The sequence below is a fragment of the Castor canadensis genome, chromosome 1 (genome assembly GCF_047511655.1).
Source record: "Castor canadensis chromosome 1, mCasCan1.hap1v2, whole genome shotgun sequence".
Lineage (NCBI taxonomy): Eukaryota > Metazoa > Chordata > Mammalia > Rodentia > Castoridae > Castor > Castor canadensis.
Window position 1 is genome coordinate 29807238 of NC_133386.1, and position 9720 is coordinate 29816957.

Sequence of the window (9720 nt, forward strand, 5' to 3'; positions counted from 1 at the left end):
ACTTAATATCAAACATGAAACATCCTTGTTTCCTTCATAGAATCACTTATATCTGTCACAGTAAAATTAATGGTGGCTGTGGCAAATGAGTCAGTATGAGGGTAGTGATTTTTTTTTTACACAGAAAAGATGTAAGAGACAGTATAGTTTCTCAAAATGCATAACAAGCCCTAAACTCACATGTCAATTGGTCCCTCCTTTTTTATGACTTTTCTCACTACAGTGCCTCAAGTGTACTGGAACAAGAAGGTCTTTTCATGAGTGAAAGTCTGTAAGCCTTCACTCATGAAAGTTGGGGATGGTGGACTGACCCTTCCATATAACAATCTAGGACACAGTTGGATTATGTCCATTTTTTCACCCTCCAAAGAGGATTTTTGTTTGTTTCTCAAGGTTAGCCAGGCTTGAACTTGCAAACTAAAATCATTTGAATCTGTAATAACATTATAGTTCTAATGCCAAAACTCAAGGATTTATCAGTGCTCAAATTCCAATCTTTCCCCTCACTCTGAATTTGTTAAACCTCTGCCTCCCTCAGTCTTCTGATGATCTCACCTCAGAGCTCCCTGACGTACCTAGAAGAATGTCAACTTGACTGTTGAGCTTGACTCTCTGGGTTTCCTTCATTTTTGATTATTGGAGAAAGAAGTAGTAAAATGTAAAAAACAGCAAAAATGAAAGAGATTACCTAGAATACAATGTAGAGAGAGATGCTCACAGGAAATATAAAATTTGGTTAACATTTTCAGAGCACAAAAGTTCTAGTCAGATGTCTCATTAGAGTTCCAGAAACAAAGAGAATGACAGAAAAACTTGTGTAAGCAAAACTTCCAAAATTAGTGAAAGATGGGGATCCTTAAGACGTCTCAAGATTGCAGAAAATCAAAAATAGATATATTGTGTTAGAGCATTGGAGCAAAATGACAAATCTTAATCTGACCAAAAGAAAGCAAAAAGAAGAAAAAAGAAAACTATTGCAAGATTAGGAAATATAATAAAAATGAAATTGTGGAAGTAAGTCAAGACCTATCAATAGTAATTGCTACAAATTCAATAGATGTGATGTTTAAAAATCAGATAATGGTAAGTGGGATAAGAAACACCTAAAATATGAATAAACAGAAAAGCCAAATGTAAGAGGAGGAAAGATATATTAAGCTAAATTCCACCAAAAATAATGATCAATACACATGGCAGTCACAATAGTCTCTGTGACAAAAAATTATTAAGCATAAGGAGGATTGCTGCATGATATAAAAATTTAATTCTTCAGTTATATTGTGTGTAAACATCGTGGCATAGCCTCAGGATGTCCATAATGGACAAATATGTAAGAATGTAAGAACTTACAAATTTCTCTGAGTTAGGGATGGACCAAGTAAAAAATTTTAATGTCTGAAAAATTGACATAACATTATTTAACAAGCTTCATATGAGGAATAAGTAGCCTCAAAATATGAGAGTAAACCTTATACTCGATTATACAAGGAAGGGCTGTCAGAATTGACTCCATCCAAAAGCATAACTTCATAGAGTTTTTACTAACCAGACTATTTGTCATTAGGTTAGAAATGAAATAGTAATTAGATATGTAGGGGAAATGGATACCTTTAAAATTAATTTTGAAAAGCCTTTCTAAGTAAGTCACAGTTAATGATGAATAATAGCAAATATACGTATTTGTTGACCCTGACTTAAATTACCTCTGAAATCATGTGGAAATGCCTTTTTCAAGATTAAATTTCTTTTTTTTCCTTTTATTCATATGTATATACAATGTTTGGGTCATTTCCTCCCCCCTTTTCCCCTCCCTCTCCCTCAAGACTAAATTTCTGATCTTAATTAAATTTATTTAACAAATAGGAGAAAATAAGGACATTTTATTTCTTCAGTTAGTTGTTAATTTTTTTTATGTTTTGGGAATGCTTATTTCATAGTTTTATCTTTTTAAATCTCAGTATTATCTGCTCTTGCCTTATTTTTTATTTTTAATATTGTTTATTTGTGCTGTTTCAAGTTTTCTAAAAGCCTATTAGAATGTCTATTTTATTAGTTTTTTTTTCAAAAAATGAACTTTTGCCTTAGTTGATTCTCTCTACTGTATATTTGTTTTTCACTTGATTAATTTCTATTCTTATCTTTATAGTTTCCTTCCTTCTACTCTCTTTGTGTTTATTTTGTTGTTCTCCTAACTTTTTAAGTTGGTTAGCTCATTTATTTTCAGCTTTCTTCTTTTCTAGTATAAGCATCTAGAGCTATAAATTTGCTCTAAAGAATGCCTCAGTTGTATCTCATATTTGGGCAGATAGGAAGTATCCCATTTTGGGTTCCCCCAGCAGCAAGAAGATACTGAGGCAAAAAATCCAGTATCTCCAACACATGGGAGCTGATTTCTGGAAATTCACAGTGGTACCTGGCTCTGGGGCTAGTGTACAGTGTGTTTCTTGAGAAGGAGAAAATTGAGATCTCAAGTTGACATTGTTAAACTTGACAGTGATATAAGCATATTCATATACTATTGCTTTCCTAAATAATGCCTTAAAAAGTAAAGTGGACAGAAAAATATACTAAAATACATATGAATATTGATACAGAGAGCAAAAGTATAGTTCAAACAGTAGAGTTATATAACCAGAAGTTTACTACGATAGGTAAAGCACTTTAAAAATGATTGGGAAAAGAAGGTGAGGAAGATTATGCTAGAAAATGTAGAATAAATAATACAAGTAAAGATGAACAATAATAAAAATAATTTATATAGTTAGCAAATAATTTATAGGTAGTAAATTTGACAAAATATAGAGACATGAAATGCCAAAATTAACACTGGAATAAATAAAAAAAACTTTAGTATATTAATAACCATCAAGGAAATCAACCTAGAAGAAAAATATCACAGTCCTCATTTTAAGCTGCAGGCCCAGAAAATTTCTAGATGAAACTTATCAAATTCCTTGAGCTATTTCAAAGAATATAAAAACAGCTGTTTGGATTTTAAAATTAGGGCAGTACAAGTTGACTTTAAAACTGGATTAGAGTAGTGCAGAAAAGGAAATTATGGGAAAATAACACTTAAGAATAGATGCAAGGCTGTTAATTAAAATATTAGGTCACCAAGACAGAGCTAACAGGTATCTACAGAACATTCCTTCCAGCAGCACTAAGATTGCACATTCTTCTCGAACCATACTCCAGAACAGTTCACGTTAGTTCACAGACAAGGCTTAACAAACGCAACAAGCTTGAAATCTTATCAACTATCTCTTGTAATTAGAATAGAATGAAACTAGAAATCAAAAAGAGGAGGAACTTTGGAAAAAAATCCATAAATATATGGACATTTAAAAACATGCTCCTGAACAACCAACGGTTCAAAGAAGAAAAAAAAAAAACTAAGGGAAATTGAAAAATATCTTGAGACAAACAAACACAAAAACATAATAATCCAAAAATGTATATGATGTAGGAAAAACAGTTCTAAGAGGAAAGTTTATAGCAGTAAACACCTATATAAAAAACTGAAGAACAGGAAAGCAAAACAGGTCCTGTCTGGGCATGAGTACCAGTGTGAGGGATAGAGGGCAAAAGAAGAGAGTGACAAAGGGGAAATATGGAAGGTGTACTTTGCATCTGTGTATGAAAATAGAACAATGAAACCTGTTGAAATTATTCTAATAAGTGGGGGGAGGAACTGGTAGAGAATGATGGATGGGGTGAAACAAATCAAGATACATTATAAGCAAATATGTAAATGTCACAATGAACTCCCCCCACTCACAATGTACAATGAAAAGGGCTTCAAATAACTTTACAACTCAAGGAACCAGAAAAGGAAGACAAATTAACCCCAAAGTCAGCAGAATGAAGAAACTAATAAAGATCAGAGCAAAAATAAATAAAATTGAGACTTTGGTTTCCTTTGTTAAATTTATTCCAAAGTACTTTATTTTTTATTCTTTCTCAGCCTGTTCACTGTTGTTATATAGGACAGCTACTGATTTCTGTATATTAGTTTTGTATCCTGCTACTTTGCCAAAAGACTTTATGATTTCTAAGTTTTTTGGTGGAGTTTTTAGGGTCTTTTAGGTATGGGATCATGTCTTCTGTAAATAGGGATATTTTGACTTCTTCCTTCCCTATTTGAAATCCTTTTCATTTTTTGCTCTTGTCTTACTGCTCTGGCTAGGAATTCTAAAACTATACTGAATAGGAATAGGGAAAGTAGCCATACCTGTCTTGTTCCTGACTTTGGAAGGAATGGCTTCAGCTGTTTTCCATTTAGTTTAATGCTGGCTATAGGTTTGTCATATATCACCTTAATTATGTTGAGGAACATTCCTTATTTTCTTAGTTCTTCAGAGCTTTTATCATGAAAGGGTGTTGAATTTTATCAAAGGCTTTTTCAGAATCTATTAAGGAGGGAAACCAAAGACCATTTCAATGAAAACTATAAACCACTGAAGGAAGAAATTGAAGAAGACATCAGAAGATTGGTAGAATCAGCATTGTAAAACTGGCCATACAAAAGCAATCTGCATGTTCAATCCCTATCAAAATCCCAAATGGCATTCTTCACAGAGATAGAAAAATCAGTCCTAAAATACATATGTAGTAAACACAAAAGACCTTGAATAGCTAAAACAATTCTGAGCAAAGAGTTCAATGCTAGAGGTATCACAATTCCTAACTTTAAACTGCACTATAGAATCATAACAATAAAAACATCATGGTATTGTCACAAAAACAAGCATGAAGACCAATGGATTACAATAGAAGACCCAAACACAAACCTACACAGCTACAGCCAAATGATATTTTACACAGGAGCCCAAAACACATGCTGGAGAAAACACAGCCTCTTCAACATATGTTGCTGGGAAAACTGAATATCCACATGTAAAAGACTGAAAGTAGATCCCTATACCAATATCACCCTGCATCAAAATCAACTCAAAGTGGGTCAAAGACTTTAACGTAAGACCTGAAACTTTGAAATAATTATAGGAAGTAATAGGAAATACACAGAACATATAGGAATAGTGAATGACTTCCTAAATGGAACTCAAAAGGCTCAGCATCTAAGAGAAAAAATGAAATGAGACTACATCAAACTGAAAAGCTTTTGCACAGCAAAACAACAACAACAACAACAAAAAACCAGTCACTAGACTCAAGAGACAGCACACAGAACGGGAGAAAATCTTTGCCAGCTATTTATCCAATAAGGGACTAATATCCAGAATCTACAGCAAACTCAAAAAATCAATCCCCAATGAATCAGTATCCCAATGAAGAAATGGGCACATGAGTTAAATAAGGAATTCTCAAAGGAAGAGTTACAAATGGCCAATAAATATATGAAGAATTATTCAACTTCCACGGCTATAGAAGAGATACAAATCAAAACTACACTAAAATTTCACCTCACTCCAGTTAGAATGCCCATATTTAAGGGCAAAATCAACAACAAATGGTGGTGAGGATGTGGCAAAACAGTAACCCTTATACACTGTTGGTGAGAATGCAAATTAATACAAACATTTTGAAAAGCAGAATGGAGATTCCTCAAAAAGCTAAGGCTAGAACTGCCATATGATCCATTGATACCACTCCTGGGCAGCTACCCAAAGGAATGTAAGTCAAGATACAAAACAGACACTTGTACACTGATGTTCATCACAGCACTATTCATAATAGCTAAGCTATGGAAACAACCCAGGTGTCCTACAACTGAAAAATGGGTCACAAAAATGTGGTATATATGCACAATGGAATTTTACTCAAGCGTAAGGAATAATGACACCATACGGTTTGAAGGTAAATGGATGCAATTGGAGGACATCATGTTAAGTGAAGTAAGTCAGGCTTGGAAAGATAAAGGCCCCATGTTTTCACTCATACATGGAAGATAGATCCAAAAGATAAGCATACACACAAAACAAGCATGAGCATATACAAACTCATATGTAGAACATATTTGTAACAGTGGAACTACTCTATGGAACTCAGGAAAGGAGAGAAACGAAAAGAGAATGTTAGAGCATCGACAATATCGTAAAACATAACATCTGCAAAGGTAGAGGATATAAGGATGTGTATTGAAAGCTGTTGAAAAACGGGGAGTTGGAGGTAAAGGGGTAAGGGAGAGTAATGCAAGGAGTTGAATGGACCAAAGTAAAGTGTACTCACAGTGGTAATACATTGAGAAACCCCTTTGAACATTGACTTAGATAGTAATGGAAGACAGGACAGTAAAATAGGTACAGTGTGTGGGAGGAGAACTTGTATGAGAGAGGAAGGTGAACGAAGGAGATTAAGGTGAGGGTATATGGTTGATGGACTTCATATATTTATATTACAAGAAACCTCTTGTAATAGATTTAAGTGGGGGCAGGGAGTGGATTGAGGGGGAGAGACGGAGGGAGTGATCTATCCAATGTACAATATAAGCCTACTTAGAACTGTCACTATGAATTCTCCCCGTACAATCAATATATCCTAATGAAAATTAATGAAAAAATAAAATTTAGACTTGAAAGATAATAAAAAAGATACAATGAAGCTAAGTTGGTTTCTTGAAAAGATAAAGTTGCTGAATCTTTAGCCAGACTAAGAAAAAAAGGAGCAATATTAAAAAAAAATCAGAAATGGAAGAGAAGAAATTACAACTACTACCACAGAAATAGAAAAGGTCACAGAGAATACTATAAATAATCCTATACCTACAAATTGGATAACATTAAAAGAAGTGAATCACTTTCTTATCATACATCCAGACACATCCATGGTTGGAACTCCAATCATAATATTGAATGGCAAAGTGAGTAGTCAAATGATGGTTGTAATGTAATTACTATGATGGATAAATATAGGCATACAACTCTAGAGTGGATCCAAAGGATACACATCAAACTCAAGAGAGTGGAAATTGTGTTAGGGAGACAGGAACTGGAATGACATTCTTCATCTCCTCTTTCAACTTCTTCCCTCTCTTTTTTCATCCTTCTTTCCTTTTCTTCCTTTCTTCTGATATAGGCTTACATTAACAGTGTTTTAAAATATACATACTGATGGAAACTGTAGCAGTAATTCTAACCAAATGTTTACAGTTTTTAATTCTGGGAGGTGGAAATATTGGTGTTTGTAATATTATTCATTGTACTTTTCTATCTTTTTAAATGTTATTTTTCAAAATAAAAAAAATTAAAGGAAGCCTGGTTTTTGCTATTAGCAGATGTTCTTGGTGAACTACTTTCTAGAACTAGTCTAAATTTAGGCATCACTGCTTATTAGGAAATTGTTTTACTGTGATTATAATTTTTAATCATATCATAAGAGCACCAAATTACTCCATATGGTATTCAGTTGTTTCTTTTTAAAAAAGACAAACCAGAAAAGAAAATATGCTGTTTTCCTATGTAGCGTTTCACTTCTGAATACCAGAAATAAGTTCATATTTTCAGGGATCAAAGAAAGGAATTCAGAATCCTTAAAAGGAATCTTTAACTTTCTTTTAAACAAATGTGTATACATCAGTTCTCTCATAAAATTCACTTCCTTGGACTGGCAACCTTCCCCACAGGCGTGGAAAACCTTGGCTATATTCAACACCTGGAAGACTTTCTTGTGGCCCAGTCACAGTGGAAAATAATTCCACTAGGATAGCATCTTAAGGTGACAGTGACAAAATCCTTGTGTTTTGAAGGAAGACAGCAGCAATCATGTATAGTATTGCCTAATGTGAAAAAGAATATCCACACTGCTATTTGACGAGTAAACAACATTAAAGCTGTTTCTTTCTGTGAATGAAACACAAAATGCCACTTAATTCTTATTTCCAAAATAGTGTGGCAGTGTTTGTTCCATTGATCATTGGGGAAAAATTAATTGAGTTCATTGGGACAAATGCTTTCCGGTGGTACTTCTGCACAAGAGGACAAGTACTAGGGTGATTCTGAATGTCTTAAAACCTGGCAAACCAGAGATGGGCATAAGATAGAGCCAGCTGTATGGCAGTTTGATTAATGTATAGAGCACAGACTTTGGACCTACAAGACAACCTGTATTGAGTTTTTAGCCACTTAATCTCTGAGCCTCTGACCTTATTTGTGGATCATGGGTAGTTACAAGCTCTCAAGGCTGTGGTTAGGAGATGACAAATGAAATAATGAATTTAATTGTTATTATGGGGTGTTAGATTAGTAACTTAACTATGTTTTGTCAGTACCATCTACTCAAATCATTTATAATTTATAGCATTTCCCTTATAATTGTTCCCTGTTCTATAAGCACAGCTCTATTAACTTTCTCTTAAAACCTTTGGGATAATATGGAGTATAAATAATACTTTAATTTATACTTATTAATAGATACATTTTCCTGTCTTAGATCTCTTGCAAACAAGATTGAATATGAGTGAATTAAGGTAAGTAATTCAATTTATCATGAAGTACGGGTCCCTTTGCCAGATCACATGTGGAGTTTTTTGAAGGAAATAATCATATTTTTCAAGTCTTATTATTTCCCATAGCGCACATAGTAGTGGTTTGATACTTTGCAAATTCTGGCATTGAGCAACCACAAATAAATTCTATTTAATTGTCTTAGTAATAAAGCATATTGGTGTCCAATCTATTATTTGCCTCATCAAATAATATGTGATATATTTATAAATGTTTCTACCAGGCACCACATTATTGTTTTTTTCTTTAGGGTGTAAACTTGTATTTTTATCTCCAGCAGAGTCCTTCATTATTCTGCAAACAGGTTTTAGGACACTACAAGTAACATGTACAATAAAATTAAATGTATTATCGTGTTCTACTCCAGCCTTGCATTTGAACTACAGAAGCAATCCAAAAATCCAAACAATGTTTTTTACTTAGTTTAAGTGGTATTGTTGAAATGTTTTACTGTATAAATATGTTGATATTACAGCAAACCCAGTCCGTTCTGATATAGATAATGTATTCAGGAAGTTGAATTATGTTTTTTTTGGAGGTACTGGGGTCTAAACTCATGGCCTTCCTTCACCTTGCTTCACTCCACCAGCCTTATTTTTGTGATGGGTTTTTTTGAAATAGGGTTTTGCAAACTATTTGCCTGGTCTTACTTCGAACTGTGATGCTCCTGATCTCTGCCTCCTGAGTAACTAGGATTACAGGCATGAGCCACTGGTGCCCAGCTTTGAATAATGTTCTTTAACTGGCTACATTTCACTGCATTTTAGTAGAAAGTGAATTCTGAAGTGACCCTGGGTTAAATATATAAATGTATTGTAGTTTAAAAGAATGATAAATGTAACTTGTATATGAACCAATGTAATAGCTGAGAAATACAGTTTTATATTGGTCATAGCTTAATAATCTTCTGTGTGCATGTATTTTTAAATCAAGAGTAAACCATCAGGATTTGCCAAGATTGAAAATTCAGCCTTCCAAGACCCTGAATATTTGAACTTTTTTTATCCCCATCTGAGTAATGCAAGGTCACATGTCCAAGTATGAAATGACTTTGAATTACTGTTTTTTTCTCACTCTCTTTCAGACTTTAGTCTATTGGGTTGAAACCAAACTTGGTGAAGTTGAAAAGTAGAATAAAAATAAATGTTCAGAAACAAAATATTTTCCACTTTGAATAATTTTTTTAGGCATCTAGAATTTTAAATTTGATGTGTGACTTAATTTTAATTTGAAATTTGGGCTTAAATCACCAATATTT